The 27089-nt window shown below is 32.3% G+C and overlaps 1 pseudogene; it reads left to right on the top strand.

Annotated features, from left to right (window-relative positions):
- Positions 1-216: 216 nt before the first annotated feature.
- Positions 217-26677, top strand: LOC128155910 (uncharacterized; annotated as a pseudogene).
- The last annotated feature ends 412 nt before the right edge of the window (positions 26678-27089 follow it).

The raw sequence follows: 27089 nt of genomic DNA on the forward strand, positions 1-27089 counted from the left end.
CTAGTATGCTCGACATGTAAGAAAAAGTGAAAGCAAAGGTGTTTATACCGGTATTTTTTGCCTCTTTTATTATTGTTCTCCCAATATCAATATTGACACATTGGTTGTTCGACATCCAGCAACTGTCGCGAGTGCTTTAACTTTCCTTCATTGTACATAACTGTACATTATTTATAGCCGTAAACTTTCCTTCATTGTACATACAGTAAAAGACTAGAAATGCCTGAGATGCCAACGATACTAAATCGATTTGTAATTGCTTCATTGTCTTGTTTTAACTCCTACTCTGTATAAAACTTGGGTAATTGACGCGTTCAGATTTTGAGTTTTACTCTTTCACACCTGACACTCATGCATATTTAGTGCTAATGACTGTCGTTCTCAACTCATATTCAAATCTTCTACATCATCGGCGTTAGACAAGGGCTGGACTTTGGATTAAACTCTAACCCCAGGGATTTATAACCACTTAGCTGTACGTCCGTCAACAAGAGTCTGAAGAAAGCGATGTTTTTTTCCAAGTTCACTCCATAACCTTTGTTGGAGATAATTATCAAAACCAACTGCGAAAAAGTCCAGAACCTGCGTGGAATATACATAAAAACTTATAACCTGCTTCTTAAAAGACTTACAGCATCATTTCCACTTCTATAACTTTTGGTGAGATGGACAAAGAAAATACATCGACGGAACACAGGCTCGGAGAAGACATCAAATTCAAAACCAAGATAGACATTTCAAATGGGAACAATTCGACATTTTGTAGAAATGAAACCGAAAAAGAGCGATCGCTCAAGGAGATGCAAGTATCTATAGAAGTTGCACCGTCTGTAGAACATGTTTTCGAAACTGACATCCTAGAAAAGTCTACGGAAAAGGTTCGGAAAAGGATAGAAACGGAAAACAAGCCACTACACAACAATGATAACTCTACAGAGTCATTGTACACTCTCAGTGAAAACATCCAAGAAAAGGCGAACCTTTTCCGATCGAGACATCGTGCAGGCTTTGTTGTTTCGCGTGTTCCTGTTCATTCACAGCTGTATGTGTGTCTGGAGAGCAGCAGACGTTCAAAAGGACGACATCGAAAGGACGACATCTATTGGTTGTTTGCCATCAGTAACATTCTCCTTGGCATCGAGGCTTTCTATACGTGTTTCATTCGAAAAGGACGGGATCCAAAATGGTACGTTTTGCACATGCCCCCCCCTCTCTCTCTCTCTCTCTCTCTCTCTCTCTCTCTCTCTCTCTCTCTCAAAGCATGTCCTTGAATATGAAAATTAATATTTATATACCGGAATTTCTAAAAGTTTATTTAGCAGAGTTGTTAAATTCCAGGATTTGTCCGTGTTTTCTGTTGTACTTACTGGGGACCGTGCCTGCTATATGGATTCTCCAGCTTGACGTCCTGGAAAGGAAGTTTAACGTCAATATGACGTCTAATTCGACAGCAGAGGAACTTTCAGCTTTCTACGGGGTAGGCAACATCGTAAATGAAGTATAGTATTAAAGAAGATTAAAAAAAAGAAATTCAGATTTAAACGATATTAAAGAGTAAATAGAAAAAGATTATACCATTACCTACGAAGTATTGCTGTTTTGCTCTCGTAATTAAAAAAAATAGATTATATGACTGTCATTGAAAAAATGGCGTTCTTTGTGATCTTGTCTATGTCATGAAATAGTTTTATTGTTGGAAAATAAAATTTAGTTATCAAACCGCTAACATTTCAAACTCACCACGTTGAGTGTACATTTTCATAACACGGGCCGAGGAGAAGCCGCGCTAGAGGACAGCCGATTCGCAGTAGGACACATGCTTCTCGTGTTTATACGTTATCACACATTTCAATGCTCATTGATTCGTTGTTATTTTCATTTCAAATGATATCGGTTAACGATGCATCAAACCATTGATTTAAATCATAGTTCGTAAAATAAAGGAAAAAACTGCCATCAATGAATATAATACGTTTTACAGTCGTACGATTTGAAATGTAAATAAATTCACCTGTGTCTATTTGTGACATTTTGCTACTGAGAATTAAATGCATTACACTACCAATTTCAACAAAATATAGGCGATATTCACATAAGTATGTAATCTATGATAATGTGATTCTTCATTTGTCTAACAAAGTATTAGACTTTTTTTATGAGTTATGAGAGAGAGAGAGAGAGAGAGAGGAGAGAGAGAGTTAAGCAGGGTGTATATAAGTAAAAGTTGAAATATATTTAAAAAGCGTTCGAGATAAGGCAGCTTAAGAAGTACAATGTTACATGCTTGAGGTAGGTGCGGGCACGATAAAACTAACCATTTTTAAAGAAACTGAATTATTATTTACATTCAGGCCGTAAAATAATCAGGGTCACAATATTGGTATAACCTCTTCTCAATGGTGGTCAGATTCATTAAAAAGCATACCCATTGCTGATTTTATTTATTTATTAATCAAATTTTATTTCTATTTTTGATTCTGAAAGAATATGTGAGTTTTAAAAAGTTTATGTACATGTGCATTCATTGTAAATATTTTGATTGTATTCGGAGAGTTGAAAATCGAGTAGAGAACACATGGTTAAAAATACTACTATAGAATTGGCTTTAAAATTTGCATATTGAAGCTTAAACTTAAATAGTTAATACATAGATTATATATATATTAATAAAAACGTCTGTATGCTGTATTATGTATTTGCTGTTTGATTAGGACTATTTTTCCCAAAAAAGAAGCGCTGGGCAATCGCGTAATTTTTTAACGTTCTGTAAAGTACAACACCTGATTGGAGTACATGCTTATATATATATTTTTAAAAATGTTTACGTTTAACTGAGCGAAATTGTAGATGTCACGGAGTCAATAAGCAAATCAAATTCGCCAATCAGGCAATAGCAGTTATCTAATGCCTATGATTGATAATTTTACAAGGTAAATTAATACAAGTAAATATGAATTTTAAAGCACTCCCTGCTCCCCTGTTTAAAAAATCCCGGTACCTGCTTTCTTTTATTAACGATTTTTAGGCAACATTTATTCGGAAATGGCTCAAATTTTGTTACACGGGCCCGATAAAAAGATGAAAGGATGACCCCTAAAATTTCTTTCCCAAATATTTCAAGAACGGTCTTAAATTTCAAACACCGGTTGAATAACATATAACTTATTTTGTACAAATTTTATGTGCATGAATGACAATGTTCCTGTAACTTAACAAAAAATGACACTTTTTGAAATCTATAAGTTTCTGAATTCATCATTAAAATTAGTAATGTTAGACGGCCCATGCAGCAAGTTTTTCTAGTCGAGTCTTTCGTTCAACAGCGAATCGATTGTGAACATTTCAGCGGGGTTTACAACAAGAGGGTGAAACGACCACGAATTTTGACAGGTTTGGCTAAAAAGAGTTAAAAAGAGATGGATACAAAACACAGGTGCGATTATATCTTGTAGGAGATAAAAAATGATTAATTTATGTTTGCCAAAAATACAAATTTTTATCATTAGAATACTTTAACATTTATATCCGCCGAATATTTCCATTTCTCTTTATTGTTTGGTGCCTGATTTGAAATAACGTTTCGAGGTATAATCAGTTGAGAAATTTCTTTAAGCTGCATGTTCCGATTTGTCGGCCATTACATTATCAAATAATTTTCCTTGCAAACCAAATGAATGATCTTACAAAGTTATAGATGTATTTACACGGAATTGCTCTCCCTTCAACGTTAGAAATATTCAAAGTAAATAAAAATAAATTTTGGACACCCAAAAACCCAAAATACATCATTGGAATCTTTAAAAAAGAAAACCGTTGGGTTTCATCCTTCGAATGATTGGGTTTATTCATCCTGCATGTTTTACAATGATTATAAACAACGTAAACATAAAAAGTATCAATGAACAATGTACACTGCTGTATTTTTGTTTAAATAGTCATGCTGGATATTTCATATGTTATAATAGATTACAAAATGTATATAAAAAAAAGACAGATGTCAAAGTCGTAATACAATCATACTAGCTTCGACGTAAGGGGCCAGTTTACACACGAGGCGAAATAACGCAAAACCCTTTTATGTCGATTATTTTGTGGATATACACCAAAAATTGTCTAATCCGGCGGAGGGTAGTTCTGAAAAAAATGACCGGATAAGGCAACATCCCGTTTAGAAGACATTGTTGCAAATTAATTTAAGTATTTAACGAAGTAGGTCCTGATCGTGTATTCTTGTAAAAATTTAAATTGTTCTGAAATATTTTAGATTTCATCGATCTTATTTATACGGTACCAATTTTCATTTAAAAAATTTTTTTTTGAAACAATAAATCCATAACGGAATACATACGATTGAAATACTTTTTAAATCAAATCATTGTTATTGATAATTTTTCAAACATCCAATCTACCTGAAAAGTGCATGCTTAACCGTAAATTGTTAAACAAAACATTAACAAGTCAACAGGTGGCTGAAACACCTGATGGCGAGAACTGTTATGATGCGGGGAAACAATGGATAAATATTAATAAAATGAGAATTTTATTTAAAAAAATTGAGCATTTTGACAGAATAATATGCAACTCTGTGTGTGTAGCCATACAACGGGAATAACAAACAATATCGGCAGTCTTACTCTCACAGTATCCTGAATCACGGCCTGAGAAAATGGGGTGAACTATAATCTAATTATCTAATTTTTGCAATTCATAACAAGACTTTACGGTACTAACTGAAATGAGTTGCTAGTTTTGATCTATATTTACAGTTATTTAAATCAATAGCAACGACAGAAAAATTGGTCGATAATTGAGCATTTGAAATATCTCGCAGAAGGCCGACCGATCGATAAGTAGACGGACTACGGGAGATAACTCTCACTAATTATAAGCAGTATGTTTTTTCATTTCGCCGGTTTACAGAATAGACAGGATCCGGATTGCACAATTTTTTAAAACAAAAATGATTAGAAAATGTCAAGGAGATGAATAATGTCGCCGGATTGGGCAGCATGCCGTAATACACAACATCCGGATTCAACGAGTTTTAACATGTACATAATTTTTTCATTGAAATATGGCTTAATTGATCGGGAAAACTACTGCAACGTTTATTATTGCACACATACTTAGCATAACCATCGTTTAAAAGCGTACAATTATTTTATTGAAAATTGGACCAAGCAGCTTTAACATGATGATTTACAGGTGTAAGACACTTTATTTGTCATATGCATGATCATGTGCATTAATTATGTTCAATATCCGCTTATTCTCCAAAATGATCTACAATTCCATTCACAACTATGGTCATTCAAAATCACATGAATTTATCAAAATTTTTAATTTTGTGTCGATCTCAACTGTTATGTATCCAAGAAATCTATTGATTTTATCATGTGTTACGTAATTAGGTACTAACGTTTTTAGGGGGTCAAACTTCATTCAAACCTTCGTAAACATTCACAGGATCGAAAACAGTTATCCTACGGAGATTAATAATGGGGAATGTTTACATCTTTTCTCAATTCGGAAGTCTCACGGAATATCCAGCACAATTTTTCAACGATGTCATCCGGGCTTTATAATGGCTGATGCAATGCAAAATCCCCGTGGACATTCTTTTTTTAGCCGTGTATTGAAACCTGACAAGCTAGAAGGGGGCGTTACAAAAGGGAAATCTTGGGATTTTTTCCTACTATCGAATGAACCTCGTCTTAATCAAGAAATATTTACAAATATCGAATAATTTGAGAAAATGTGTGGCAAAAATATCTAGGGACAGACTTTATGTATAATACGTTCATATATCCCAACAATATAATGATTTTCTCATGCGTTATTTAACTAGGGATATTAGGGGCCAGAGGTAAAATAATTTAATCTTTTCTATTCCAATTGGAAGAAATGCTATTTAAAAAAGCAACGTAAGAGAACTTATAAAAAGCATTACACGAACGCATTAGTACTTCACCCCTATTTCCATATCATGTTTTGTTGTCGAAAATTAAAGTCGATGACGTCATTTCACCTTCTAAAAAATCGGACGGAAGACCTCCTCGTTGCTCGCAACGAGATCGTGTCTAGTTAGGGTCTTCCGTTTCCAACGGAAGACCCTCTTGTATTCTATTGTTTCTTTTTATTATTAGGGTCTTCCGTTTCCAACGGAAGACCCTCTTGTTATTCTATTGTTTCTTTTTATTATTATTAGGGTCTTCCGTTTTCAACGGAAGACCCTCTTGTTATTCTTCGGTTTCTTTTTATTATTATTATACTTTTTTTTTTTTCTGACTCCTTCTCGGCTTTATAATTCAAAAAGTTTCCAACTGATTTTGATGAAATTTTCAGAGATAATGTGAAACTGTTATCCCTCAAAGATGTTAAAGTTTTCTTGACAACGTCACTTTCGTTTTGACGTAACGTCATTTTTAAAAATTTCAAAAAGTCATTTTGTCCGCGGCGTTTCTCAAAAACGCTTTAAGATAGAGGCTTGAAATTTTCAATGGTTATGATTTGGTCGATTTACCTCTGTAATAAGGCTGGAAATGAAAATCGGGCACTTCCGGTCGAAACCGGAAGTGAAACAAATTTTTCGAAAAAAGGAATTTTTAGATCGAATCAAAAGTGAATATGTGTTTTGTAGAGCTTATTTGGCTGAATCTAACACTGAAAGCCGTTTTAAAATCGGACGATGCATTACAGAGATATCGGGGTTTAAAAATTGATTTTTCCGGAAATTTTGATTCCGCGTCCTTGGTTTAAAAAATAGCGTAAATGTTAAAAGTAACATTAACTCGTACCATAAATAATTGTTAAGTCGTACTGTAACACATTCGGATTTTTTCTATTAATTCGTTCTTAAAATCGGAAAGGTTTTTGTTAAGTCGTACATTAAATCATTCGTATTTTTTTTAGTCGTACCAGGAATATTCGATTTTTTTCATCTTTTTATTTTAGTTACTCTTGTTATTGGTTTAAGAGCTCTGCTTCTTACAGTAACTTCCAGCTTTACTTCCGACATTGACGGAAGACCCACTCGTTGCTTTGCAACGAGCTTTGCTCTAGTTATTATTATTATTATTCAGATTTGATGCTGAATACGAAACTGAAATCCGTTTGAAAATCGGACGATGCATTACAGAGATATCGGGGTTTAAAAATTGATTTTTCCGGATATTTTGTTTCCGCGTCCTTGGTTTAAAAAATAGCGTAATGTTAATTGTAAAATTAACTCGTACCAAAAATAATTGTTAAGTCTTACTTAGACACATTCGGATTTTTAAGTAAAATCAAGAAGGTTTTTGTTAAGTCGTACTTAAAATCATTCGGATTTTGTTAAGTCGTACCAGGAATAATTCGATTTTTTCATCTTTTTATTTTACTTTCTCTTGTTACTGGTTTAAGAGCTCTGCTTCTTACAGGAACTTCAAGCTTTACTTCCGACATTAACGGGAGACCCACTCGTTGCTTTGCAACGAGCTTTGCTCTAGTTATTAGGGTCTTCCGTTTCCAACGGAAGACCCTCTTGTTATTCTATTGTTTCTTTTTAGGGTCTTCCGTTTTCAACGGAAGACCCTCTTGTTATTCTATTGTTTCTTTTTCATTATTATTATTTTTCTTTTTCTTTATTTTTCTGACTTTTTCAAAGCTTAATATCTCAAAAAGTTTTCAACAGATTTACATGAAACTTTCAGGGATCATGAAGCATTATTGTGCCTCAAAGTTTTAAAATTTTCAACTACAACGTCACTGCCGTTTTTACGTTACGTCAATTTTTAAATTTTAAAAAAGTAATTTTGTCCAGGGCGTTTTTCAAAAACGGTTCAAGATAAAGACTTGGAATTTTCTGTGTTGAAGCAATGATCGTTTTTATTTGGACATAAGACTGGAAATTAGTTTCCGTCACTTCCGGTCTAAACCGGAAGTGTTTTAAAATTTTCGAATTTTCGAAATTTTCGTTTTAATTTAAAATGTTTACGAGGTTTGTAGAGTTTGTTATGCTGAACACGAATCTGAAATCCGTTTGAAAATCGGACGATGCATTACAGAGATATCGGGGGTTAAAAATTGATTTTTCCGGAAATTTTGATTCCGCGTCCTTGGTTTAAAAAATAGCGTAATGTTCAAAGTAAAACTAACTCGTACCAAAAATAATCGCTTAGTCGTACTTGAACACATTCGGATTTTTTTGTTAAGTCGTTCTTGAAATCAGAAAGGTTTTTGTTAAGTCGTACGTAAAATCATTCGTATTTTGTTAAGTCGTACCAGGAATAATTCGATTTTTTTCATCTTTTTATTTTAGTTACTCTTGTTATTGGTTTAAGGGCTCTGCTTCATACAGGAACTTCCAGCTTTACTTCCGATATTAACGGAAGACCCACTCGTTGCTTTGCAACGAGCTTTGCTCTAGTTATTATTAGGGTCTTCCGTTTTCAACGGAAGACCCTTTTGTTTTTCTACGGTTTCTTTTTTTTCTTATTCTTATTATTATTATTCTTTTTATTTTTTTTCCAACTCAAATATTTCAAAAATGCTTGCATCGATTGTTTTGAAATTTACAGGTGTAATGTGTATCTAAAAGATCTCTATGATATGAAAAAATTATTTGATGACGTCATCAATTTCGTCAGATATTGACGTTTTTCACGTTTTAAAAAGTGATTTTGTCCGGGGCTTTTCTCATTTTTGATTTAAGATAAAGCTATGAGATTTACAGAGAAGGTAGAACTATCGTTTTACTTATGACATAAGGCTGGAAACTCAATTCGGACACTTCTGGTCGAAACCGGAAGCAAAACCAATTTTTTTGAATTTTCATGTTTTTCAATTTTAAAAATTTTACGTACGTATCTTACAGTAATTTTCATGCTGAGTTCAAAACTGAAATCCGTTTTTGAATCAGACGATGCATTACAGAGATATCGGGGTTTAAAAATTGATTTTTCCGGAAATTTTGATTCCGCGTCCTTGGTTTAAAAAATAGCGTTTTGTTTATAGTAAAATTAACTCGTACCAAAAATAATTGCTAAGTCGTACTTAAACACATTCGGACTTTTTTTGTTAAGTCGTTCTTGAAATCAGAAAGGTTTTTGTTAAGTCGTACTTAAAATGATTCGGATATTGTTAAGTCGTACCAGGAATAATTCGATTTTTTCAACTTTTTATTTTAGTTACTCTTGTTATTGGTTTAGGAGCTCTGCTTCTTACAGGAACTTCCAGCTTTTCATCCGACATTAACGGAAGACCCACTCGTTGCTTTGCAACGAGCTTTGCTCTAGTTATTAGGGTCTTCCGTTTCCAACGGAAGACCCTCTTGTTATTCTATTGTTTCTTTTTATTATTATTTTTTTTCTTTTTCTTTATTTTTCTGACTTTTTCAAAGCTTAATATCTCAAAAAGTTTTCAACGTATTTACATGAAACTTTCAGGGATGATGTAGCATTATTGTGCCCCAAAGATGTTAAATTTACAACTACAACGTCACGTTCCTTTTTACGTTACGTCAATTTGTAAATTTTAAAAAAGTGATTTTGTCCAGGGCGTTTTTCAAAAACGCTTTAAGATACAGACTTGGAATTTTTCTGTGTTGAAGCATTGATCGTTTTTATTTGGACATAAGGCTGGATTTTAGTTTCCGTCACTTCCGGTCCAAACCGGAAGTGTTTTAAAATTTTCGATTTTTCGAATTTTTCATTTCAATTTCAAATGTTTACGAAGTTTGTAGAGTTGGTCATGGTGAATACGAAACTGAAATCCGTTTGAAAATCGGACGATGCAATACAGAGATATCGGGGTTTAAAAATTGATTTTTCCGGAAATTTTAATTCTGCGTCCTTGGTTAAAGAAATAGCGTAATGTTCAAAGTAAAGTTAACTCGTACCAAAAATAATTGTTAAGTCGTACTTGAACACATTCGAATTTTTTTTGTTAAGTCGTTCTTAAAATCGCAAAGGTTTTTGTTAAGTCATACTTAAAATCATTCGTATTTTGTTAAGTCGTACCAAGAATATTCGATTTTTTCATCTTTTTATTTTAGTTACTCTTGTTATTAATTTAAGAGCTGTGCTTCTTACAGGAACTTCCAGCTTTACTTCCGACATTAACGGAAGACCCACTCGTTGCTTTGCAACGAGCTTTGCTCTAGTTATTATTATTATTCTTTTTCTTTATTTTTCTGACTTTTTTAAAGCTTAATATCTCAAAAAGTTTTCAACAGATTTACATGAAACTTTCAGGGATTATGTACCATTATCGTCCCTCAAAGATGATAAATTTTCAACTACAACGTCACTTCCGTTTCAACGTTACGTCAATTTTTAAATATTAAAAACGTGATTTTGTCCAGGGCGTTTTTCAAAAACGCTTCAAGATAGAGACTTGGAATTTTTTGTGTTGAAGCATTGATCGTTTTTATTTGGACATAAGGCTGGAATTTAGTTTCCGTCACTTCCGGTCTAAACCGGAAGTGTTTTAAAATTTTCGAATTTTCGAATTTTTCGTTTCAATTTTAAATGTTTACGAGGTTTGTAGAGTTGTTCATGCTGAATACGAAACTGAAATCCGTTTGAAAATCGGACGATGCATTACAGAGATATCGGGGTTTAAAAATTGATTTTTCCGGAAATTTTGTTTCCGCGTCCTTGGTTTAAAAAATAGCGTAATGTTAATAGTAAAATTAACTCGTACCAAAAATAATTGTTAAGTCTTACTTAGACACATTCGGATTTTTTTTTGTTAAGTTGTTCTTAAAATCAAGAAGGTTTTTGTTAAGTCGTACTTAAAATCATTCGGATTTTGTTAAGTCGTACCAGGAATAATTCGATTTTTTCATCTTTTTATTTTACTTTCTCTTGTTACTGGTTTAAGAGCTCTGCTTCTTACAGGAACTTCCAGCTTTACTTCCGACATTAACGGGAGACCCACTCGTTGCTTTGCAACGAGCTTTGCTCTAGTTATTATTATTATTCTTTTTCTTTATTTTTCTGACTTTTTTAAAGCTTAATATCTCAAAAAGTTATAAACGGATTTACATGAATTTTTCAGGGGTTATGAAGCATCACTGTCCCTCAAAGATATTGAATTTTTAACTACAACGTCACTTCCGTTTTTACGTGACGTCAATTTTTAAATTTTAAAAAAGTGATTTTGTCCAGGGCGTTTTTCAAAAACGCTTCAAGATAGAGACTTGGAATTTTCTGTGTTGAAGCATTGGTCGTTTTTATTTAGACATAAGGCTGGAATTTAGTTTTCGTCACTTCCGGTCCAAACTGGAAGTATTTTAAAATTTTCGAATTTTCGAATTTTTCGTTTTCATTTCAAATGTTTATGAGTTTTGTAGAATTGGTCATGCTGACTACGAAACTGAAATCCGTTTGAAAATCGGATGATGCATGACAGAGATATCGGGGTTTAAACATTGATTTTTCCGGAAATTTTGATTCCGCGTCCTTGGTTTAATAAATAGCGTAATGTTCAAAGTAAAATTAACTCGTACCAAAAATAATTGCTAAGTCGTACCTGAACACATTCGGATTTTTTTTGTTCATTCGTTCTTAAAATCGGAAAGGTTTTTGTTAAGTCGTACTTAAAATTATTCATATTTTGTTAAGTCGTACCAGGAATATTCGATTTTTTCATCTTTTTATTTTAGTTACTCTTGTTATTGGTTTAAGAGCTCTGCTTCTTACAGGAACTTCCAGCTTTACTTTCAACATTAACGGAAGACCCACTCGTTGCTTTGCAACGAGCTTTGCTCTAGTTATTATTATTCTTTTTCTTTATTTTTCTGACTTTTTTAAAGCTTAATATCTCAAAAAGTTATAAACGGATTTACATGAAACTTTTAGGGATTATGGAGCATCATTGTCCCTCAAAGATGATAAATTTTAAACGACAACATCACTTCCGTTTTTACGTTACGTCAATTTTTAAATTTTAAAAAAGTGATTTTGTCCAGGGCGTTTTTTTAAAACGCTTCAAGATAAAGACTTGGAATTTTCTGCGTTGAAGCATTGATCGTTTTAATTTGGACATAAGGCTGGACTTTAGTTTCCGTCACTTCCGGTCCAAACCGGAAGTGTTTTTAAATTTTCGAATTTTTGAATTTTTCGTTTGAATTTCAAATGTTTACCAGGTTTGTAGAGTTGGTCATGCTAAATACGAAACTGAAATCCGTTTGAAAATCGGAGGATGCATTACAGAGATATCGGGGTTTAAACATTGATTTTTCCGGAAATTTTAATTCCGCGTCCTTGGTTTAAAAAATAGCGTAATGTTCAAAGTAAAGTTAACTCGTACCAAAAATAATTGCTTAGTCGTACTTGAACATATTCGGATTTTTTTTGTTAAGTCGTTCTTGAAATCCGAAAGGCGTTTGTTAAGTCATACTTAAAATCATTCGGATTTTGTTAAGTCGTACCATATATATTCGATTTTTTTATCTTTTTATATTAGTTACTCTTATTATTGGTTTAAGAGCTCTGCTACTTACAGGAACTTCCAGCTTTACTTTCGACATTAACGGAAGACCCACTCGTTGCTTTGCAACGAGCTTTGCTCTAGTTTTATTATTATTCTTCTTGTTTTTCCTTCTGACTTCTTTTTTGCTTTAAATCTCAAAAACTATTCAACCGATTTGCAAGAAATTTTCAGGGATTATGTTAAATACTTGTCCCTTAAAGGTATTAAACTTTCAGTCATTAAGTCACTTCCGTTTTCTAGTTACGTCATTTTAAACATTTTCAAAAAGTGATTTTGTCCAGGACTTTCCTCGTAAACGGTTGTTAATAAAGACTTGAAATTTTCTGTGATTGTAAACTTGCGGATTTACTTATGGCATTTTTACCAAAAAAATTATTTTGTCACTTCCGGTAGAAACCGGAAGTGATTTTAATAACTTTTTGAAAAATTGAATTTTTTGATCGAATCAAAAACGAATATGTGTTTTGTAGAGCTTTTTAAGCTGAATCTAACACTGAAAACCGTTTAAAAATCAGACGATGCATTACAGAGAAATTTGGCTTTAAAAATTGATTTTTCCGGAAATTTTGATTCCGCTTTTTTGGTTAAGAAAGTAGTATCAAGTTCTTGGTTAAATTAATTTGTACCTAAAAATTAATTGTTAAGTCGTACTGTAACACATTCGGATTTTTTTGTTAAGTCGTTCTTGAAATCGGGAAGGTTTTTTGTTAAGTCGTACTTAAAATCATTCGGATTTTGTTAAGTCGTACCAGGAATAATTCGATTTTTTTCATCTTTTTATTTTAGTTACTGTTGTTATTGGTTTAAGAGCTCTGCTTCTTACAGGAACTTCCAGCTTTACTTCCGACATGAACGGAAGACCCACTCGTTGCTTTGCAACGAGCTTTGCTCTAGTTTATATTTACATTTGTGAATCCAGAGGGCTCTGATCAGGTATTGATGTAAGAGTTGAAATTGACACCATTGTAAACTGACGCGAACCTTCCAAACAGGAACTATTTATTTCATAATACTAAATATCTTAATTTTAAAGATTCTTTAGTAATAACGTGAATTCAACGGCGAACTGTATCGCATAATTTACGCGCATGTAACAATTCGTTGTGTTACCCGTTGCCAAATGTGTTGCTAACGTTGAGGGTAATAGAACGGATTCTGAACTGCGTAAAAACCAATAAAATTTCAGTATTAAACATGAAAGTATAATGATATATCTTGTGAAAATAACATCATGCAAAAAAAACAAACAAACAAAAACACAAAAATAAAACACACACAAAAAACCCGTAAAAGATATGACACAATATCAAATAAAACGGCCTCATGAGTCCTCAGGGGCACGGAGAGGATGAGTAAGTAAAAGTAATATCAAATAAAATCCAAGAATGTGATAAGTACCCTCATTTAAGATAGAAATACAGGCTCCAATCCCCGTAATACGACTAATCGATAATTGATAATATTGATAATAGCCTCTGGTTAAACAAATGCACATATATAATAATAATAATAATAATAAATTCTTGCCGGGTACTATAGACCAGGGTGCGTCTAACATATATAGATACATATAGTCATAAAAGTTATACAAATACACATAGCATATTTGAATAAATGAAAGAATATACATATCAAATTTACACAAACCATCAGATTTTCCCATTTCATTCATCTTTTAATTCTCCAATTATAATGCTATCAAAACTATTATATTTTTTGACGATTTAAGATACATGTATACTGTCTCGATTGGTTAATTTCCGACTGGTTTAACTGCTCAGATACACTTGCTCGTGTGTATACTCAATTATTGCAGGCTCGTAGCAAAAAGGGGGGGGGGGGCGCTGTCCCCTCCCACTTTTTCTGGCTGCAAACAAATATTTTTTTCTTTGATTCACAATAAAAACCTGAATTATCAGATATTTGGTCCCCACTTATTTCGGAGCATGTAAAAACTGAAAGTGAAAATAATGAAATTATTGGTCAAATTGGACTGTTAGATTTTAGGATAAATGCAAACTTCTGAAACCCCCACCCCCCCCCCCCCCCCGCAAGGAATTAGGGATTTCATAATTTGCCGCGATGTTTATTTGTCTTGTAAAGGTTTTCAGGTTTTTAAGGGGTGTTTTGGTTATACAACCTTTTCAGAGGGCAACGTTAAATCTGACTGATATTCAGAGAAATGACAGAGGGAACTACATCTGTGTAGCTGACAATAATGTAAAACCCCCTGACAGCTTCAAAGTGGAGGTCATCGTCTTTTTTCAGCCCTCATGTAGGCCTGTGCAATCAGCGGTGGGTCAGGATAAGAACAGAACGTTTAATGCTAAACTGGAGTGTATTGTTGCAGGTATGAAAAAATATTTTATTTCATATAGTACATATATATGCAAAATATATATCACTTGTCAGTAATTGCTAAGAGTTAAGACTGTTCTGTACACATTGAAGATATATTAAAGATTTTCTTGGTGATTGACAGGTTATCCTCAACCAAGTATGAAATGGATTAAAGAGACAGAGAATGGAACACTTACTGAAATAGATGACGACGATAAATATGACATCACCAAGCAGTTTAGCAGCCAGCTACAGAATGATGAGTTTTGGTACACACTCTTGGTGAAGAACGTTCAGGCCACAGACTACACAAACTACTATTGTGTGGGTACCAATAAATATGGTGAAGGAAAAACAACCATTGTCTTATTTGGTAAGCATGATAAAATGTTGACTGCAATTTTATATTATGTTACACACTGCAGATATTTTGAGAGATCTTGATTCCAAGGAATATATGCACTCAGATATAATTATATCATTATTTTGTTGGTGTTAGTATTTACAACTTTATTCTTTAACTGTGAAATAAAAGAAGTGACATTTTTAATCAAAGTAGGCTAAATAATTTTTATGTCCTACGGCAATTGAAGATTTTTACCTAAAATGTATGTAATTAAAAGTTTTGATAGCTAGAGTAGACTTCTGAACATATTCCAGTGTATAATCTGTTTTATAGAATTAACTGTTTCAAGTTTTGCTAGTTTAGAGACATGGACATGGACATGTTGTACAACACTTAAACTAAATAATAATTTTCTAATAGAATATATTACAGCTTGTTTACTTATAATATGAATATCTTTCCTTTTTTCAGAAACGATGGAGTGTCAGCGATTTAACTGTCCTTACTTGGGTACATAATTTTTTCTTATTTCCTAATATAAGAACAACCATTGTGTATTTATTAAAAACAAAATATTTGATGTAATTTTTCCACCACTTTAAAATACGTGCGAGAAATGTCAATAGGCCAAAAATGCCTTTTCAGTGTAGAGAGGTCAAATTAGATGCGCCATAATTGAGAGGATGAATACTGTTTTTTATCATTTTGAAGAATGTTTTATCTACAGATTCCAAAAATAGGCTATCAGAAAATCTTAATTAATGCAACCACATTAAGAAGTTAATACCTAAGGTCAAATATCTGAGTTTAATTTTGTAAAATGAGAAATGTAGTGTTTAACGTTTGAATTTCACGAAAAATCTTAGTCGTGTTTTATTCAATTTGAGAGTTGATTGATCTCCACAACAGACAAATAATATATCATACATGTATAGAAACGACATAAATTAAGCGTTATTAATTTTATATATTTCAATGATATATATAGACTATATCCATTCCACTTCATAAATAACGACTATGAAAGATCTTACAACTAAGTAGAATCACTAGAATTATTGCAATTTTTCAATATATGCCTTTTGAAATTCAATGTGAACAGTAGAACAGTACTGTAAATAATGATATATGTATATTTTTAACATTTTTGTTTTATCTTTGGCAAAATGGATTTTATTAGGATACATATATCGTAGATTATACACATGAAAAATGTAAAAGAATTCAAACATTAATTTTAGTAAGCTTTTCAGATCAAAATTTGTCTTTTGTCTCATGTCGATGACGTCGTTGTAAACATTACGCATTTTCATTTTCTCCAGAACCATAAAGCCAGTTTAAAACAAACTTAGCATAAAGAATCCCCAGGGCAAGAGGATACAAGTTTGTTCAAATGAAGGGCCAAGCCCATTGTAAAGGGATATACATGTAATAAGGGAAATAATAAAAAAAATTATCGTTTTACCAAAACTCTTCTCCTCAAATACCAAGTAGCCAGTTAAATTGAAACTTATGTGGAAGCTTTCCAGGTAGTGTAGATTCAAATTTGTTCAAACTATTATCCCCATAAGAAGGGTGAGGCCATAATGGGGTAGGATTTTACATACTATTGCATAGGGAAAATTTCTAAAAAAAAAAAAATCTTCCTCCCAAAAAATATTTGGTCAGAAAAGTTGTAATTTATGTTAAAACATCTCCAGATTGTAGATTCAAGTTTATTCAAATGGTTACAGGGTTGAGAGTGCGTCATAATGGTGGCGAACATTTTATATGGGAATATTTTGGAGACGTCTCTTAAAATCTCCCTCTCAAAAACCATTTGGCCAGAAAAGTTAAAACTTGTGTGAAAGTGTTCCTAGTTTAGTGTAGATTCACACTTTGTTAGCTCACCTGAGCTGAAAGCTCAAGTGAGCTATTCTGATCTTATTTTGTCCGTCGTCCGTCTGTCCGTCCGTCTGTCCGTCTGTAAACTTTTTACATTTTGAACTTCTTCTCTAAAACCGCTTATCCAATTTCAACCAAATTTGGCAAAAAGCATCCTTATGGGAGGGCGAATATAAATTGCAGAAATAAAAGTTTGATCTGTATTCAAAGCGGAGAAAACCTTGAAACTGTAGAAAAAGGGGGGTGCATTTTTAAAAATCTTCTTCTCAAGAACTACCGAGGCAAATTCAACCTAGTTTAGCATAAATTATCCTTATGGGAAGGAAAATATAAATTGCAAATATTAAGTGGTGATTCTGTTTCAAATCTGAGTTATTACGAAAATAATAATAAAGGAAAGGCGTGTTTCAATCAGTTTAATAGCTTCGGGTTCGGCATCCGGTAAAATGATTCCATACTTCTAAAACGAGGTTCTTTGTTTTCGACATTATACGAAAAAGGGTCGATCTGACTATGATGAATTTGCTTGTTGTGCAACAGTTCGCGTATGAAGGGAATTTTGAAACATACAAAATATATTGGTGCCGATTTTGTGAAGTAAATTGAGGCTAAATATTTCAATGCGTTGACAGTTTTCACACATGACGTTGGTGTTAGCTTGTTCTGATTTTCGTTTCGTTCTCATTATGCTTTGTAACCTGGAAACTATCGTCTGTATTTCGTGATTTTTACGTATCAAATCAAACAGAGACTTCGGTAAATCAAACAGTTAACTGTTTACCTGCACAAATTAAGCAAAATCGGATGTAGGGGTACTGAAATACAATTCATTCTATCGGTAATTCGGCATTTTCTTTTGCGTAATGGTACATGTAGATTAATGCAATAGGTTTTGTTGAGATGCTCGGCATTTTCTCGAGTTTATTCAGTTTAAATAGAGTTTGATATCGCTGACGGAAATATGTAGGTATATACATGTATATATATGATTCATTTCGAAAAAATAAATTGTGTTCTTTATTTGTTATACATGTAGTGCATGTTTCTTGTGTTTAATTGTTTACAATTTCTATGTACTAACCATATTTGAGTGTTAAGCTTCGAATTATAAGCAAGATACAGAGATTTGCTCACAATTCTATGTTTGTACACAGATCTTAAAAACTAAAGCTTAAAAAAGTAACCAACTTTAACAACTTATTGTATTGTTAACTTAACCTTTTTAGCTCACCTGAGGGTGGGGCCACAATGGGGGGTCGAAGTTTAACAATAATAAATATATAGAGTAAATCTTTAAAAATCTTCTCCTCAGAAACTAATCAGCCAGGAAAGCTGAAACTTGTGTGAAAGCATCATCAGGTAATGTAGATACAAATTTGTGAAAATCATGATCCCCGAAGGTAGGGTGGGGCCACAATGAAGGATCAAAGTTTCACATAGGAATATATAGAATAAATCTTTAAAAATATTCTTCTCAGAAACTAATCGGCCAGGAAAGCTGACACTTGTGTGGAAGGATCCTCAGGTAGTGTAGATTCAAAGTTGTGAAAATCATGACCCCCGGGGTACGGTGGGGCCACAATGGGGGATCGAAGTTTAACATAGGAATATATAGAGTAAATCTTTAAAAATCTTCTTCTCAGAAACTAATCAGCCAGGAAAGCTGACACTTGTGTGAAAGCATCCTCAGGTAGTGTAGATTCATAGTTGTGAAAATCATGACCCCCGGGGGTAGGGTGGGGCCACAATGGGGGATCAAAGTTTAAAATAGGAATATATAGAGTAAATCTTTAAAAATCTTCTTCTCAGAAACTAATCAGCCAGAAAAGCTGACACTTTTGTGGATGCATCCTCAGGTAGTGTAAATTCAAAATTGTGAAAATCATGACCCCCGGGGGTAGAGTGGGGCCACAATGGGGGATCGAAGTTTAACATAGGAATATATAGAGTAAATCTTTAAAAATCTTCTTCTCAGAAACTAATCAGCCAGATGTTTCTTTATAATTGTTAAGACTTTGGCCCCAGGACAATTCTTTGGCCTCCCGAGAAGGTTCAGAGTTTGATGTACGTTTATATCTAATATATAAACTATTGTTAAGGATCATTTTGAAAACTGCAATACTCAACATATGATATGACTATAAAATCATCTTGTTAGAAAAGGGACTAATGATTGTAAACATAAGAATATCCAGGGGAAAATGGATTTTATTTATACAGAATCTACATGTATTATTGTACGTTGTCCAGATAGTTTGTATTATGACTCCATTAAGCTGATTTTATCATACTTATTGTTCCTCAGGTGAGCGATGTGGCCCATGGGCCTCTTGTTCCAATTATGATCCTTGGAGGTAGGGTTGGGGATGCAATTTTCCATTTGACCAGTAGAGTTAAAACCAATGAGGAAGCATTCTCAGCTAGTGCTATCAAGTTTGTTTTAAACATTAACTTTGGAGGTGAGGTGGACCCACAATGCCACAATTTTACACAAGAATATATAGAGGAAAATCATTCGTTCACCCTTATTGCGAAAACGATGTTGAAAAATGTGCCAAAAAGAAAATATCTGCTTCATTGTAGGGAAATTTTTAAATATGATTGATTAAAGCTGTTTGATCAGAGTTAAATCAGTTTGCTATTGTTGGTCAGATGAGTGATGTGACTCCTAGGTCTTCTGTTTGTCAATGTACTAGGAGCCGTATTCCACTTCTTATAAATACATTTATTTATAGGATTGTCTGAAAGAAGTCTATTTCTCATTAGTAATAATGTCTCTATACAAACTTTTTCTGGAACTTGTGCTTACCTACAGTGACTGGAATGACGTTTAAGACACGCAATCATTTCTTTATACGTAAATATTTTCCACTTGTACATATAGAGAAAAAAAACCTCAAAAAGTCATTACGTCACTCTTTGTAATCATTGTAAAAAGGAGCGTACATGAAAACTAGATGCTTTACTTTAATCGGTATTGCACGTATTCGAATCGATTTCCCGTCGAATGGCAGCTAAACATTGCCACTGATTTCAATGTCCATCAGGAGTCACAGTAATGTCATGAAATACAAATGACTAAGTTTAAAGTGATCAACTTTACAGAGAAAAGTTGAAGAGTTGAATTTCAAACATGTAAATTGGTCAAGTATATAGTTTTGAAAACATGCCTGTATATCCTCTAAACCTCAAGTAGTGTCAAATATTATTCATAGTTTGATTGTATCTAATCATTTCAGATTTTGGATACAGGTATTCTGAAGTGGCAATATATTTTTGATAGTATAGGGATTCGCGTACATAGGTTTTAATAAATGTTTTTATACATAGATGAAATTTTACCTGAAATGACGCAGAAAGGTGAAACCGGCTATTTGAACTGCACAGTGCTGAAGAATAGATATTGTAACGTTGTAAGTAGCTAATCTAATAAAAACCTGGGTTTTTTTTCACTTATGAATATCTCAAAAGTGTATTTGAATACATTTCCATTTTTACAATATGTTATGAAATTATAAAATTGTATTTTTCTTTCTTTAATGTTGTACAACTTTTGCATACAGATAGAATCTAACAAGTATTATATTTTGGGTGAAACACTGGCTTCAGAAAATATCTCAAGTTTTGACACTTCAAATAACTGTAGGTGTATGAAATTACTTAGCATTTTTAAACAATAATTTTGTAAATAAACATAAGAACCGTTGATTTTAGAAAATGTATATTAAATATGACCTTAAAAACAAATTACAATTTTACCAGCTTTTAACCTTACCTAAGTTTAAAGCTCAATTAAGCTTTCCTTAACACCTTTTGTCCGGCGTCGGTCTTTCTGTCAGTTTGTCAATCCGTAAACCTATTACAACTTTTCATCTCTTACATCTCTTTTCATCTCTTTTACATCTCTTACTTTTTAGAACTGCTTGGTATATTTAAACTAATTGGCACAAACTAGGTAAATGGTTTCACGTTTTGGTTTGTTTTCAACGAAGAGCTGCGTCCTTTTTTCAGAGGAGATAATTAAGAATTATTGAAAATTTCTTGGTATTTTTCAAACATAATTGTCTCTTACACCATTTGGCCACAGACACTTTACCTTGTGTAAAAGCATCCTCATGTAGGGGAAATTCAAATTTATACAAATGTTTCACAGTGTTATTTTTGGGTCGTATTTTTCATAGGATTGTATGGATCATAATCTTTTAAAGTCTTCTCAAATACTTATTCGCCAGATAAGCTGTAACTTGCGTGAGAGCGTCCTCAGGGTAAATAGATTCAAAATTGTTCCAAACATAATCGCCTGTGGATTTTCTCCTATTAAATGATATATATATATATATATATATATATATATATATATATATATATATATATATATATATATATATATATATATATATATGTGTGTGTGTGTGTGTGTGTGTGTGTGTGTGTGTGTGTGTGTGTGTGTGTGTGTGTGTTTGTGCTTATTATATATATTATTATATATATATATATACACTCTCTTGTTCTTTTGTATATACATGTATTTGTTAAGTCTTCATAATATTTTAAAACCAGAAATGTGTTATTGCTAGAAGATTAGTTTATAATAAGAAAAAAATGAATTTCAAAAAGTTTGAGGTATTTTGTGTTGGTAATGTTAATTTTGATTTTAATGTCCATAGTTACTTCAGTTTAGTAGAATAAATTGAATGACTTTGTGTGTTTTATCACATTTCATAGAATTGAAACTGATATCTCATAAAAAATATCAATGGCACATGAGTAAAACCATGGTTTTAAAGTCTTTAAGAGAAGAAAAGAACCTGACCCTGCTACCGTTGCTGCGGGAAAAAAATTGTCAAAGTTGATTAATGTGATAAGTCTGATATCATCACGTGGTATTATTGTCACTTCGACTTTGTGGAAACCTTATGCATTTCTTAATATCAAAATATTAGAAACTCTTTCCTTTTATAGTAAAGACCATATTTAAGATATTTATCTTACCTTAATTGATTTACGTGTTTTGTAAGCATTCACTTACTTACTTGCGCATATATATATATATATATATATTTTGTACATAACTGCTTGAAGAGCCAGGAATTGCGAAAACGTTTGCGGTTAATAGGATCAATTTGTGATTTTATTCTGGATATTTATCATTTTTAAATTATTTAAAACTGTGCCGATTTATTTTTTGTTGTATTGGGAAATTATATATATATATATGTGTGTGTGTGTGTGTGTGTGTGTGTGTGTGTGTGTGTGTGTGTGTGTGTGTGTGTGTGTGTGTGTGTGTGTCTGCTTGATAATCAAGACAAAGTCTTATGAATGTAAACAGTAACTGTTTATATATTTTGATTGATACTCAAATGCAGCTTAAATGTTTTTTTTTACCAAAATAAAATGCAAATTATATAATTTCTTTAGGTGCAATGGTCAAGGGTGAATGAAACTGGAAATCCGATACTGATAAGTGAGAATGAAACGATTATTGATCAAGGTAAGTCTATGTAAGAAATTTTTGATACTTAACTATCAAAAGCTCTTAATACGGTAAATTGTATTAATAAGAAAATGTCACTCCTACGTTCATTAGTTATTAATGGCCTGGTAAAGTGTCGGTATTTCCTTCTTAAAGTCTCATAGATCCATGAACAGTTTAAAATATACTCAGAAATTAAAGTATTTTCCCAAAATTCTTCTGAATAATATCAGTTTGATCATCTTATTTTTCTCGATTGATGGTCTTTGAAATACTTCAAGTCAAAATTGTGTCTTATACAGACTGCTTCAATTAAAATAGTCCTGTATTAATGAAACGGTTAATGAGGAACATCTTTCTGTCCAATTAAAACATTGTCATAGATCAAGGTCTGTAAGATCATGCTTCAAAAAGTCAAAACAACAAAAACTTAGAGTTATACGTAATACACGTAGATTGTAAAGCTTAAAACTTTTAATCATTATTGGGAAACCTAATACAGTTCCTTGCTTTCTTTTTCTGACGTTGCTAAAGGTATCAAGCGATCACAAAATAGGCAACACATGCAAAGCATCTCGAGTATAAAGTTAAACATAATATACATTGTAAAATTACGTGTTTTAAGTATTAACTTCTTTGTTTATGATAAATAATTAAATGGAAAATGGTTTTTAAATTTTTTTTCAGTTGCTGTTCTTATTGTGTGATTTGTTAGCATTTATCAGTCGTTGTAACAAATAATTTTGAGCTGATGTTGTAACATAAACTTTTCCCTCGTAAGGTTTTTTTTCTACCAGAAAATCGTATCTTTTGGATTGTTCATTCATGTAACTTTACGCTTGCAATATGGTCTTAGTCCTTTGAGAGACATTTCGGCATACTATGAAGTATTAAGAATTCATGGTGGCTTAATTGATTTTCCTGGTATTCGTGGGTAGCCCTTTCCCCGCCCCCACGATTTACATTCTCAACAAAATCAAATTAAGAAAGAGTTATCTTTCTTTCTGAAACTGAAAACTGACGCATCCATTTAATTATATCACCACGAACGAGCAAAAAACCCATAAACCACAAAATTGGCCCTCATGAATTTAAATGATTCCACAGCTTAAAGCATAACCGTAATTTATAACTACATGTGTATTTTTGCACGTTCTTATTATCCCCTATTTACTGCAAATCAGGCGGTAAATGCATCTTATAGAGAAAAGAGAGATTTCAATGGAGACTGAAAGAGACAGATATATAATCAATGCAAATGTACATTTTATAGCGCTTTTGTGTTTCATAAATTTGCCAAGCATAAGCAAAAGATGCAATATTTATCAGCTCAAATTATTTTATACCCTGGCTGTAAAAATATAGGAAATGTCGATGCAATCCAGAAACAGAACGGAGATATAAACCAGGGTGCATTTTTCCGAGGGGAAATTCATACTGATTTTTATTTTGAATGGAAATGATATGCTGCAGCTCTTTTTCCCCGAAGGGGAAGAATTTACACTGGTTCTTTTTTTCGGTGGAAAACTATGCAGGTTAAGAGTCCATTCTACAACCTTGGTTTAATATTATCGTTAAACTGGCATTTTCTTTTTTTTTAATACAGTTGTTAAAACTCGTTGGTTCAATTGTTTTGTTTATACCATTTTGAACATAGTCTGTTTTTTTAAAAAATAAGATGGAAAATATATACTCAGTATATGCTGCTGGGCCTAAGTTGGAATTTTGTAATTCAGAGATGTTATCAAGTGAGAAAGTAGGACTGGGAAAATACGATGTTCAGAATTATACAAACGAGAACAAAACTTCATACATGTTGGTCATTCGAAATATATCAGAAGTGGATGCTGGAGAATACTATTGCAGTCTGACACATGAAGGACAATCCAGTTTTATATGCGATCGGAAGACTGGTATTTTATACGTCAATGGTAAGTGAACCAATTGTAAATTCGATTGTACATTCCCAATCGTTTTACATATTAATAATATATACAATAATATTATTGCATATTACCGGCAACACAAGTGTTTCTGCTTGGTGGAGGTTAATAAAAATATAACACACCTCAAGATCCACGTAATTCAAAAATATTATTTTTGCCTAATTCATATAGTGTTCAGTTTAATCTCATTTAAAAAAAAATTCTATCTTTTGCAGAAATAAATGATGAAGCAATTGTAATTGTTATAAATAAAATCATAACAGGTATTTCTTAACTACTTTTTTTTTCTTACTTTCTTACCGAAACTTCACAATATGAATACCCTCATTTTCATAACACTTTTTTGGAATTTTTTTTTTTATTATTGCAGTTCAAAATAGATATTTCAAGTAAAACAATTGATAAATATTTATCAAGTATTATGTAAGAAACACATTAATACTGTTGTTATTTTTATTGATAAACTCATAAAAAGGGCATTTTTAGAAAGAAATACCAATTAAGAAAATAGGAATTTTTACAAAATTTGAAAATTCTTGGCATATGGCATATTTTGTTATTGATTGTTCACTGACTTTTTTCTTTAAATTTTCGATTCATGTCTGTTGTTTATTTTCTTTCTTCACCTTTTAAAACTTTTATAACCCCCCCCCCCCCCTTAACTCGATCTTGAAAAAATGTCATTAAAGGGACATGGTCACGATTTTGGTCAAAAATTATTTTTCCGATTTGAATAACTACAATGCTTCAGTGAGGCATTCATAATAGGCAAACAAAATTTAAGTGTCATTTGTTGAGTTAAAAGCGAGTTACAGAGCTTACAATTCTTTGACATGAAAACATAGCTTTTGTTTACATTTTGAATTTCAAATTTAGACCTAAAATGAATGTGTTAAACGTTAGAAACTGTGTATCTATGCTCAAAATGAATAAGAAGAATAAAATCAGCTTGAAAAGGGTTTTTGATTGGTAATTTGAACCTTTGTAAACAAAAACAGGGCACGAGCCTTGTTTACATGGCACTGATTTGTGAGCTCTGTATCTTGCTTAAAACTTAAAGACTGACTCTCAAATTTCATTTGATCATTAGAAATGCATTTCTAAAGCATTATTAATAATAAAAATAGAAAAATAGAATTTGACGAAAATCGTGACCATGCCCCTTTAAATGTCATGAAATAATTTTTTTTTCAACATTTTTTCAATAAATATATATCGATACTCCTCATTAATTTAAGGTTCATTTAAAAACAAAAAAAATACTGTCTGCGCTGTTGTTACACAAAACGTCGGACTGTGTGTTCTGATATTAAAATGAAAATGTTATATTTACAGAGACTTTGTATTGTCAAGGAACTGACTGTCCAAGTTCTTCCGGACCACAGATGGAGCATTTCATGGCCTTCTTGACGTTATTTTTCCTCTGCCTGAAACATTGTATGACTTGATCACGGAGGAAGACCTGTCCATTAAGTCAAAGACTTTGGAAATGTACTTGTTTAAATTTCGTATGAGTAATTATATTTGAAAACCGTTAACAGTGAAAAAAATGTAGAGGAGCTTCTGGAGTATGTTACGATATACAACTGCATTAATCATTGATTCAACTGAAATCATTAATTCTTAGTCTTCGAGTTAAATTGTGGTGTTTTGTGAACTTAATTTTTTTAAAATCTGTAATGGTATTATAAAAGCGTTTATTTTTCCATATAGTAATCATTTTGGTCATGTACCGAGATGTTTTATCAAATCATATGCTTTGCGCGGATCTAGAAAATTTTCCAGGGGAATCATTTTCCTCAATGATTCTAGTACAAGTATAAATTCTGTAAAGCTGCTTGGTCCGATTTTATATCAATCTGAATATATTTTTTTTAAATACATGTATTCATTTACATGTTTATTAAATGTGTTACAATGAAATTAAACATCTCAGGTAATAATTAGAGGTAGTAAGTCTAAAACAGACTATACACCATCTTTACTAGCTTAGAGTTTACGATCCATTCTGTTCCTATACTGTAGAGGAACAGAGTTACAGTAAATACTTTCCTAGCGAAGATGAATATACGTGTACATATATGACCTCTCAGGTGTGAAAATCCTAATTTTAGCTAGCTGGAAAAAATAAAATAAAATGCTTGAACCATTTTTCAAAATGCATGTACATACACAGTTCTTTGCTACTTACATGTGTTATGCCTATAAATAAACTTATGAATTTTTAGCTTGTTATGCCTCTTCCAAGATAATCATTATGCATTGAAAACAACTTTTTTCACTGCCTTACTCTCACATTGCAATTTCAGGAAATCGAAATAATGTTTAATTGTTTGGTTTTTAATTTTGTTACCATAAATAATTGCAAAATATAATAAACATGATATTAAAAAGGTTTGAACAAAATGTCCGACTTGCGAAGTCCTCACCTTGAAATTATGTATTGTTGATAAATAACAACTGTCATTTTAAAGACAAATACTATATATATATTGAAAGTAAACAAGTGTAACAGAATGGACTTGCAATATAAAGTTGATTTCATCATAAGTAAATATTTTTGTAGATGATATATATTTATTAACAGAGGCAAAATCTTGCACTTCATATCACACATTTTACT

The sequence above is a fragment of the Crassostrea angulata genome, chromosome 7 (assembly GCF_025612915.1).
Source record: "Crassostrea angulata isolate pt1a10 chromosome 7, ASM2561291v2, whole genome shotgun sequence".
Classification (NCBI taxonomy): domain Eukaryota; kingdom Metazoa; phylum Mollusca; class Bivalvia; order Ostreida; family Ostreidae; genus Magallana; species Magallana angulata.